Source organism: Lissotriton helveticus, chromosome 4_1, assembly GCF_964261635.1.
Source record: "Lissotriton helveticus chromosome 4_1, aLisHel1.1, whole genome shotgun sequence".
Lineage (NCBI taxonomy): Eukaryota > Metazoa > Chordata > Amphibia > Caudata > Salamandridae > Lissotriton > Lissotriton helveticus.
The window spans coordinates 434,326,558-434,336,387 of record NC_136063.1 but is presented as its reverse complement, the minus strand read 5'-3'; positions in this window follow the sequence as shown (position 1 = coordinate 434,336,387).

Below are 9,830 nucleotides of genomic sequence, written 5' to 3'. Positions count from 1 at the left end.
ATCAACATAGTATGCCCCACTTTAAAGGACTTACCTTGTTTCATGCGATAAGTGTTGCCCCATAATACTTAAGGTGTATCAGATTTTATCAGCCACAATAAACATTGCACCCCGCAACGGGGTATTCGTAATCATAGCCAACGTCATCATTATACCTTTTGTGTTAGTCTTGCTGCTGATTCTTTTTCTTGGCGTCTTCCTACATTAAAAATGATAACGTTCCTCGGAGTCTCCATTTGCCCCTTGAACACGCCTTCTGAAGAGGTGTATTTTGTCCTTTGGCAGTTCTTCTCTAATTCCTGACCCTCCTCCCTGAATGACAATGTATAAACAGAGGAGGGTAGACATTGGGTATCTGCCAAGCAAGGTGACCTCCTCTGAACACAACAGTGCACTGTAGAGGGTGGCGGATGGTGCTGCTCAGGGTCACGCAGCCCCTGTCAACTCCCTCATAAGGAACACACATTTGGCAAACTTGATGCTTGACTCCCTAAACTCACTTAGCTTTGGTCAAACATAATCCGAGCCTGGATGAGTGTAGAATCAGAGGATTATTTCTCCTTAATTGCTCAAGGCCCAGTAGCACCACATCTGTAGCATTATATTTTATAGTGGCTGCTAATTTCTGATGCAAGTAAGTGTCACCATCTGTGTCCTGAATACGTTCAACTTGCTTACAGCACCTTGTAGACTACGAAAGCTTGGTAGTTACAGGAAGTGCTGCATAGTTGAGTATCAAGGAAAAACATATCGGCCTGTAACAATATTGACTTCACAATATTGACTACCACTATATTATCAGTATCCGTTTCCCATTCTTAACTGCACATCTGCTTACCATGACAATATAAGTTGAGCATTAATCGTTAAGGAGTCCTGATTGTTGCAATATTAAAACCTCAATGTTTTTTAATCACATGGCAGCAAGGTTAACTCACGTTTTTTTAGGATCTAGGATTATTGTGCCGCATTGACAACTGCAGTATGGGTGTATCATTATGGACTATAGTATTACATTAATATCCCCATTTTACACGCAGATAGAACACATTGAATGTATGACCTTTTCTGCACTCTCGTGCTCCTTTCCTGCGAGGTTTGTAGGCACATTTATTCTTGAGGATGCCAATAATACATTGCTCATTTACCTGTACAGGCCAGTACGTCTCTAGGATTCTCTGTGCTATTGGTTTTACGTAGTGCTGACAATACTGTTTTGCATTGGGAACTCATGTTGCGCAACAGGCTCCTTGAATGCAAATGACTGCACCTCACCTCCATCTGGCACGTTTTCCTTCCACTTAAAGTCAAAATAAGCGAGAGACACCCTTGTACCAACAGGAACTTGGTAGCAAAAGCGAAATTAAAAGTGTTCCTTTGGTATTCTTTGTTATGCTCTGTTATTTTTAATCTCACACACTGGTTTCCTCCCACTGTGACTATCCACTAGAGTATATCAGTCATACACACTACTTGTTTCCTCGCGTCATGTAAGTAGAACCACAAAGGCAATGGGATTAGGAAAAGTCACTGTGTTTTTATTTTTTATATTAAAACAATTTTACTTTAAAAACAGCTATTCTCATTAGGAATGACAAAACATTTGTTCTCTTTTGTATTAAAAGAATTTTCCTATTTCTTTCCCCATGAGTAACAGATTATTAATACAATGCCTAGTGCTCATATACAATTGTTCATAAAAACATTGATCAACTTCACACTTTTATCACAAAATTTATCACACAATTTATTAAAACCACAGAGGTTATTTTGTCGACGCGTTTCGGTGGACAGGCAGATGGCCCCACCGTCCTCAGGACAAATTAAAACACAACAATCTTTATAGACCTCTGGCGTGCCCGCCGTTGTATGGGTCTGTCTGTCACAATTTTTTTATTTATATCAATCGGCCTCCTTATTTATTAAGGTGGTTGTTTTATTCAGTTCTGCAGTTGCTGCCTGATAATCTTTGTTTTCAATTGCTGATCTGTATTTCTTGCCGAATATTACTTCTTCGACCATTAAACTTTCTTACAATTGTCTTTTTTAATTATTTATGCCACTTTGTCTTTTTTTGTCTTTTGCTATCCCTCCGTTATTTTCAATTATCCACGTGTTGTAATCTCAAGCAATTTGTGGCTCTTCGAAAAAGGCAACCGTTCTCTTTAGAGCAAAACCTCTAAAGAGAACGGATGCCTTTTTCGAAGACACTGAGCAAAAGACAAAGTGGCATAATTAAGCAAGAAAAAGGACGATCACAGGTGTCTGCAGAACCCATTGTGTGAAGAAGATAACCTCATCAGCGAATCGGAATATAAAAGATAACCTCATCTGCAAGTAGGCGCGGGAAAGAAGTTTCGTCTGTATTGCTATTACTGTCCGATCTTCGTGAGTCCCACCCAAAATAATGAGGTACTGTTTAAATGTTCTGTTTGCAGCAGCGGAAGAGAGTGCTCGTTAAAACAGTCTATGTCACGAGATTAAAATGAGGTTGGCGTTATAGTTGTTCTGTGAACGCCATCTTTGATGATCTAGGTAAAGTTATTAGCGGGATATCCATTAAAATACATTGCATGATACAAGTGACTTTGTGTCACGTACAACGTGGGAGCCATTTTATAAAACAACATAGGGCGTAGGAGCTATTTTGGAATTGTCATATCCAATAGTGATTTTTAAGAGCGTCTTTACGGAGCAGAAAATCGCCAATCAATTGGTCACTTCTTGGCAACGGTGAGACGAAGATCACACGGCTCAAGACAACAGTGAGGTTGGGCACTGTGAGACAATCATTAAGCTGATTAAGGCAACGGTGAGACTAACGCACATCATTCAGTGCACTTCTTAAATACATTCAAAAACAAGTTAATCCTCGATATTCAACGTGTGCGCTACCAGTGGAATGCACACATTATTTATGTCAATTTCAAGTTAATCGGTTTAATCGCACCATGCTTGTTTTCGATGACACGCACATCTGAGCTTTTATTTTGCTACTTGCCACGTTCAGTTCATTAACATTGTCTTCTTAAGGACGTTTTCTCCTTGTGCTTCTTTTCAATGACATTTGTGTATGAACATCTTTCATACAAGAATAACTCAAAGTTCACTGGGTTAGTGGTGTTGTTTGGATTTAGAAAACTTAAAACTCTTTTGTTTTTGGTGGTAATACCGTGCTACAAACAATTCATCTGTATAACTTGGGCAAGAGTCATGTGCACACCAAATGGGTTTTTTTCTCTTAAAAAAATTGTTATGACATACACTTTTCCAAAATAGTTATCTTTCAAACAGATATCATAAAAAAAATTCTTGTGGAAAATTACATTAACATTAATAATTTTTCTACGTCTAATTTTAAATATTTTAGGAAAGTAGGGTTATTCATTATGCAGTCTGTTTCTCCACCCCCACCTTTTCTCGAAACATCAGGGGATCCACCAAGTTCATGAAAAAAATGGTATGATGCTTTTATCATTTTACATTGGTACAATGGGGGTTCACGTTATAGAGCTGAGAGGAAACAATTTTTAAACATATACCTCCTCTAGTGCGTGCTGTTGATGAAGAGGAGATTGATGAATTTGTTGAAACTGTTAAAAAATTGGAACTACGTTTTGATGTTCAACCCAGTTTAGTTGTCGAGAGGCATACGTTTTTTTAAGAGGGAACAGAGAGTTGGTGAAAAAGTTGAAGATTTTATTCCAGCATTACGAGTTTTTAGTGCTGAACGTCAATTTTAGGGATTTAGAGATCAACTTATAAGGGACCGATATATCTGTAAGTGCACTGACAAGAGTATCCAGCAAAAAACGACTTTCCTTAGGAAACTCAACACTTGAGGAGACTATTCGCATAGCAAAGAGCATCGAACTTTCAAAATTTTCAGTGAAGGAACTAGATAAAAAGCCATCATCTACATCTATCAAAGAAGATTCTGTCAATGTTATAAGGCCCAATGATGCTAAAAATTCATCTTTTAATTGTAATGATAACAAGTTTTTTAAACAGACAAATATTTGTTTTAAATGTGGTAACTTTCCGCATTTTAGATCGGGACGCCCCTGTCCTGCTAGAAATGTCACTTGCAGGATGTGCGGTAAGCTAGGTAATTTTTCTAAAACGGGAAAATAAATTTTTCTTTTCCTCAAGATTCTAAACAGGTTACCGGGTTGTCATCTTCTGTTGCAAATGTTTCAGTGTCAGAATCCAAAACTGATGATTTTGATAACATTCAGGATGATTTAAGGGACATGGTTGTTGTGGTTGGAGATATGAATGCAGATCCTAATGAACCTTCCAAGTGTGTTGACCCTTATGTGGAGATAGGAGTTGGTACAAAAAGTGTATGCTTACTTGTCGATTCGGGTGCAAGAATCACTATGATTTTGTTAAACCTGAGACGGGTCGGGGACAATCGGTATTTGCCCGGCGGTATTGCCTCTGTGACCCTCTAGTTATTTAATCAATGAAGAGGCAGGCGCTGGAGACTGGAAGGCAGGAAACAAGGTTTTTTATTCTCTCCGGAGGAGAACACAACAAAACGGGCAGAAGGTATCGTTCTGAGGTGCTCTAGCTACATTTCTGAGGCCTGGCCTCTTATACACTGTTTTATGACTTTATTGCAGATTACATATTCATGTTAAAGCTTTAATGTATGGAAAAGACATTCCCGGAACTCCCCTTTGGGCCCGTTCCCACACACATTTACAGTTGAAGTCCCCACCCTAGTCACAACAGGTGATGAGTATCGCGCAGCTGGATATTCCGCCGATTCACGGAATGTGGGGGGTTTGATCGGATCTCATGGAGTGGGGGCTTTGATCAACCCGGGGATCCTTTGGTGGGGGAAGCTTTCTATTGTACGGGGAGGGGCAAGGAATGGTATCGGCAGTGCTGGGTGTCGGCCTGGGAACGGGGAAGACAAACGGACACACGGGGAGAAAAGGGGGTTTGCAGCTAAGGGCCGGGGATCATGAAAGGGAAGAAGGGAGGTGTCGCGCTGGGAACAGGATGAGGGCCTGGGGCAGAGCAGCGCCGAAGAGGGGTTTATGATTCAAGGCAGGTGCAAGCAGAGGGTTGGTCAGCGTGCAGGCTTAGTGAGAGCGAAGGGCTATATCAGGGGCCAGCGGCATGCAAAAGGGTTCGCTCTGATCAGGGCATCTTAAAATGGCGGGTGCGCACGACAAAAGTGTGGCATCAGGGGAAGAGGCAAGATGGCGCAGATAATGTTCACCAAACCGTACTAATTTTCAACAGTCCTCCCTTTAACATATTCAAGACATCTTGCTGGTTCATTTTCTACTCGGTTCTATTGTGGTGGGCATGAGAAAGAAAACGGTAGGAACCCTAGATGAAAAGAGTTGTAAACAATACATTTTAACATTTCTAGTTTTAGGAGGTGGACCTATTTGATAAACTTTAATCAATTTGTTTTAGCAGGAAAGTCATAGAAATGTAATACAAAAAACGATTCTGTAGCGAGAGCAGCAAGTACATTTCATAACGTGAACTGGTAGGTTATTACATATATCAGATTCGGATTGGAGCATGATCAATACAATGGCGGCTGGGAGAGAAATGAGGCATAGCAGAAACGGTGATTGAGGATGTCAAATGTTCGAAGTTAACGAGTTCTCATTATTCTTTGTTGTCTTTCGTTGGCGCTGTGGAGCACCGGCGGTGGAGCTACAAGTCCAGCTCTATTCTAAGTTCTGCGTTGCAGGGCACGACCCTTTCCTCGCGTTTCTGGTCGGAAAGGTCCTTTTCGCCCTGTGTCCTTTGAGGTGATTGTCAGAAAGTTCAGATGGAAGAAGAGCGTACAAAACAGTCCATAGGGTAGGTCGGAGAAAAAAAGGGGGATGGAGCAAGGCCAAATTAGGAACAAACTAGGGGAACGAGAGACTTCAGATGGGCGGGCTCGTGACCGAGTCTGGAGAGCGGGGACCTTTCGGCACACATTCGAACATAGAGCGGGGGCATCAGTTTAGCCCTTTCTTCTCACTTTGCTGGAGGTAGTGCCTCGTCCTGTAGCTCTGTTCTGTCGCGGTCTCGCCTTGGCCCATGTCGTAGGTGTTCCATAGTCTGCAGTCAGGCCTCGTGCTCCCACATCCGGTCCTTCTCTCTCCTGACAGCCGTACCCTTAAACGAGTGTGAAAAGACAGTCTTTAGAGAATTTGCAGAGGAAGGAAATCACAAAAGTCTATTTCTCTCCCAGCTTCAGATAGAAATGAAAACGTCCGTTATTTTAGGGTTCACAACTAACATATAAATGACCGATGACGGGCCTGTTGGAGGTATTATGGCTTTCCTTCATAATTATTTATTACAGTTTCGACAGTTTATCTGATGGAGACCCACCTTCGTAAGACGGGCTTGACAAAGTTATGCCGTTCTCTAGGGCTTTATATTTACCAAGGGTACTGTGTGCTATCGACATGGTACTAAACAGATATTTTGCTGAGGGACGAACATAGGCTAAACAGTTCTTTTTATCAATGCGTCCTGGTTCATTTCAACGACTTCTTCACTTTGGTCTAGTCTTTTAACCTTGTAAAACATCATTCTGGTTCCTACGTAGCTTCCTACGGCCTGAGTACTTAATCAGAAAAGACAGGGGTTTTATGGGAGACAACTAGGGACATAGAAACTTGTGGTAAGGGCGTAAATCGACCCATTCCTCACAACCGGGAATGAGGGGTAGTTTCATAACTCCAGTTTGGAGCGGCTGATACAGGGGATGTAACAGGGGTGATCATTTTTCCTGTTTGGGTATTGCGACAATTCGGGGCGGGGAGGGTCGCGTATTCTGAGGTCCTTGTTTTATACCATAGGAGCCGTTGACATGTAGTTCCCTTATTACGGGCCAGATTAGGGAACCTCTGTCGTCTTACCTGTCCTTTCCCTTACGGCCCAACCTCGGTTCATTGACTTCTAGCGGAAAAGGAGAGGTAATGACACGGTCTCAGGGTGATTGTATTAAAGACAAGTTTTTGTGCAAATACTGACGGTATTTGAAGCCAATTAGGTGGTGCGCTAGGGGTGGCAGTCTGCCAATTTCGGGGCTAATCGCTCGGAAGAGTGGGAGTGCAAAAGTAGAAGGAGAGAGAGAGAGAGAGAGAGAGAGAGAGAGAGAGAGAGAGTGCAACGGCAGGCTAAATAGTACACGTGCAACAGAGAGGGTGGCAGTGTATTCAAGAAAGGCTATTTAGTGCATTACACAGTAAAGGACATTCACGGGTCTGCGTTAGGATCTTGTAATCATGCAGTTTGAGTATTAGACAGGGTAGAGGGGACGTGCCTTGAGAAAAGGAAAGAAGAGAGGAGGTACCATTTTGTCGCACTTTCTCGCATTCTCGGTCCTTCGACCAGTTGGGTCAGCGCCTCGGTCACACACACACATTCTCTCATAGTTTCGCATCATACGTGACATGGGTTCATTCGTCCGGTCTGGTTTAAGGGTGATCACTTTTTATCAGGTTGTGCTAATTTTTCGGGTTTGTTCGATACGTGAGTAGTTTGCAGGCGTGCTTAGGCACCACCTTGCGGCGCTAGTCTGCTTCGTGTATTAGACATGGCAAGGCTTCAGATCTTCGCCACACCTCGGCTGTAATTTCTGATGTAACCTGCAGAGGGAGGAAAAAAAGGGGGGAGGGGAGGGAACAGCATTCGCGCATATTTAAATACATGTATTCAAGAGTCCTTTACTCACCTCTTACTCGTCTTCCCTCCTCGGGGCAGAGTCCCCGGGGATATGGTTTCTGGAGTCGGGGGGGGGGGGCAGTGTGTCCATATAGGTCGTGTGCGGGGAACGTGAAAAGGAAACCAGAGGTGCCTAGTGCGAGGTATCTAGTCAAAGGACGTATCTCACTATCGGGATCCTTAAACCTCCTTCAACGCTGTGGCGTTCTAAGGTTCTTCGGTTCTTGGGTCAGCTCCGTTCCCTGATACCTTGGAACGTCGTACTTTATAACGTTTACATCATTTCATTTCACCCTCCTTTTACATTCCCTCATTTACACCGTTCGTTTTACCCATCCTTGGAAGTCAAGGTCTTCCTCCACGCGAGAGTTCATGAGTCAGTCGCGTACTTTGAAGGCAGAGTGTCGTGTTGTCGATCCGATCCGTCCTCCAGGGCTGGGCAACCATCTTCTTTCAACCTTAAAGAGAGAGCAGAGTAGGGTGCACAGAAAAGAACTTTCCCACCGATCCCACATTTTTTTAAAATAAAGCATGCAATACCCGTCCATAGTTTCGAAAACCTTTATTTCTCGGAATCATTTCAGTACGTGGATGATGAGGGTGCAGTCGTATTTGGTCGGACATGGCAATGGTTAAAGCGCGTACAGTGGGAGTGTCGTCTTGCGGAAATAAATACATTGGAAAGTTTTATTCATTCATTTGCAGGAAACTAAAACGTCTATTAATTGGCTGGGGGTTCGGGGGCATTTATTTCATAATTTAGAAGCATAATCATAATAGTTGCAATCAGGTTTCCTATATGCATACTGTATGTGTGCGTCGTAGATGAGGTTATACATCAGCTATAAAAATATAATACATTGTACATTTGTAATCAACATTTTTAACGGGATCCTTTCATACTGTTCGTCGAGTGAGCTCTCCTTGTCTTTTCTAGCCAAGTGTACAAAGGATCATATAAAGTCTCAGAACATCAAGTTTATATTAGTGCGAAGGAACACCACGAGGTGTTCGCAAGTCCCTCTTGATACCGGCGCCATTTTGGGCGGGGCCGGCTCAGTCCGGAAGTAGCATCAGGGGAAATGTTTCCCATTACTGGCAGTTTGGACCAGAGTCCTTTTCGGCAGTTCTAGAATTCATGCTAACAGAAGGAGTGGCAATGTCATGTTTATTTCGTTGGCGGTCAAGGCAGCCGTCCCTTACCGGAAACCTGCAGAGGCCGAAGGTTCCGCCGGGGACTTTTGTAGGGTCTTCAAGGCTGCGGAGATGCTGTCGGAGATGGGGGCTCGTGCCCCAGTGGGCAAATGTCCGAGTTATATTGCTGGTCAAAGTTACTCTAGTGGCCGGGGCCCGCCTTCCAGCGGACCCAGACGCCATTTTGAGGCCCTACAGGGGCCACTCTCGTCGAGTTTGCAAGAGTGGAAGAGATCCTTCGGAGTGAAAGGAAGAGGTCCCTGTTGTGTGAAAGCGGGACGTTCGGCTGGGGTGCAGCTGTGATGCCCCCACCTGGGGGGGGCGAGGGAGACTCGTTCGCGCCGTCTCCTTCTCCCGGTGCACTCCATGCTGCTCTTTTTCATCGCCCCGCATGAAGGTCTCTCCACATCCGGTGTTCCCCAAGTCTTGTGCTCAGTGCTGTGGGAGTCTGGCCACCTGTGGCGCGCATTCGGCGCGGCACGAGTATCGGTGCAGTCATTGCAGGTTCGGTGTTCCGAAAATATGGCCACCATTGCACGTTCGGTGCTGCGCAAGTACTGGGGTGCCACCATGGTGTGTTCGGTGCTGTGCAAGTATGGGCACCATCGCCTGACTGGGGGTGTTCGGCATTGGGCCGGGGGCTGGGAGACCTCCTATCGGTGGAGGTGGGAGAGGCTCGTCCGCGTCGCCTCTCCCTCCCGGCCCGACCTGGACGCATTCCTGCAGGGGTATGGACAGGGCATCCGCCGCCCAGAGCTGCTGCGGCTGTTGCGGAGGAGAAAAGGAAGAGGTGCCTCGCTCTTCTCTGGACATGTGGCGGGACTACTTAAGTCTATCCAGGCCCGTTGCGGCTGGGTCGAGGAGGCATGTGGCGGGACTACCGGCAACTACCCAGGGCCGTTGCGGCTGGATTCCGCTGGCCCCTGCCTCTCTTC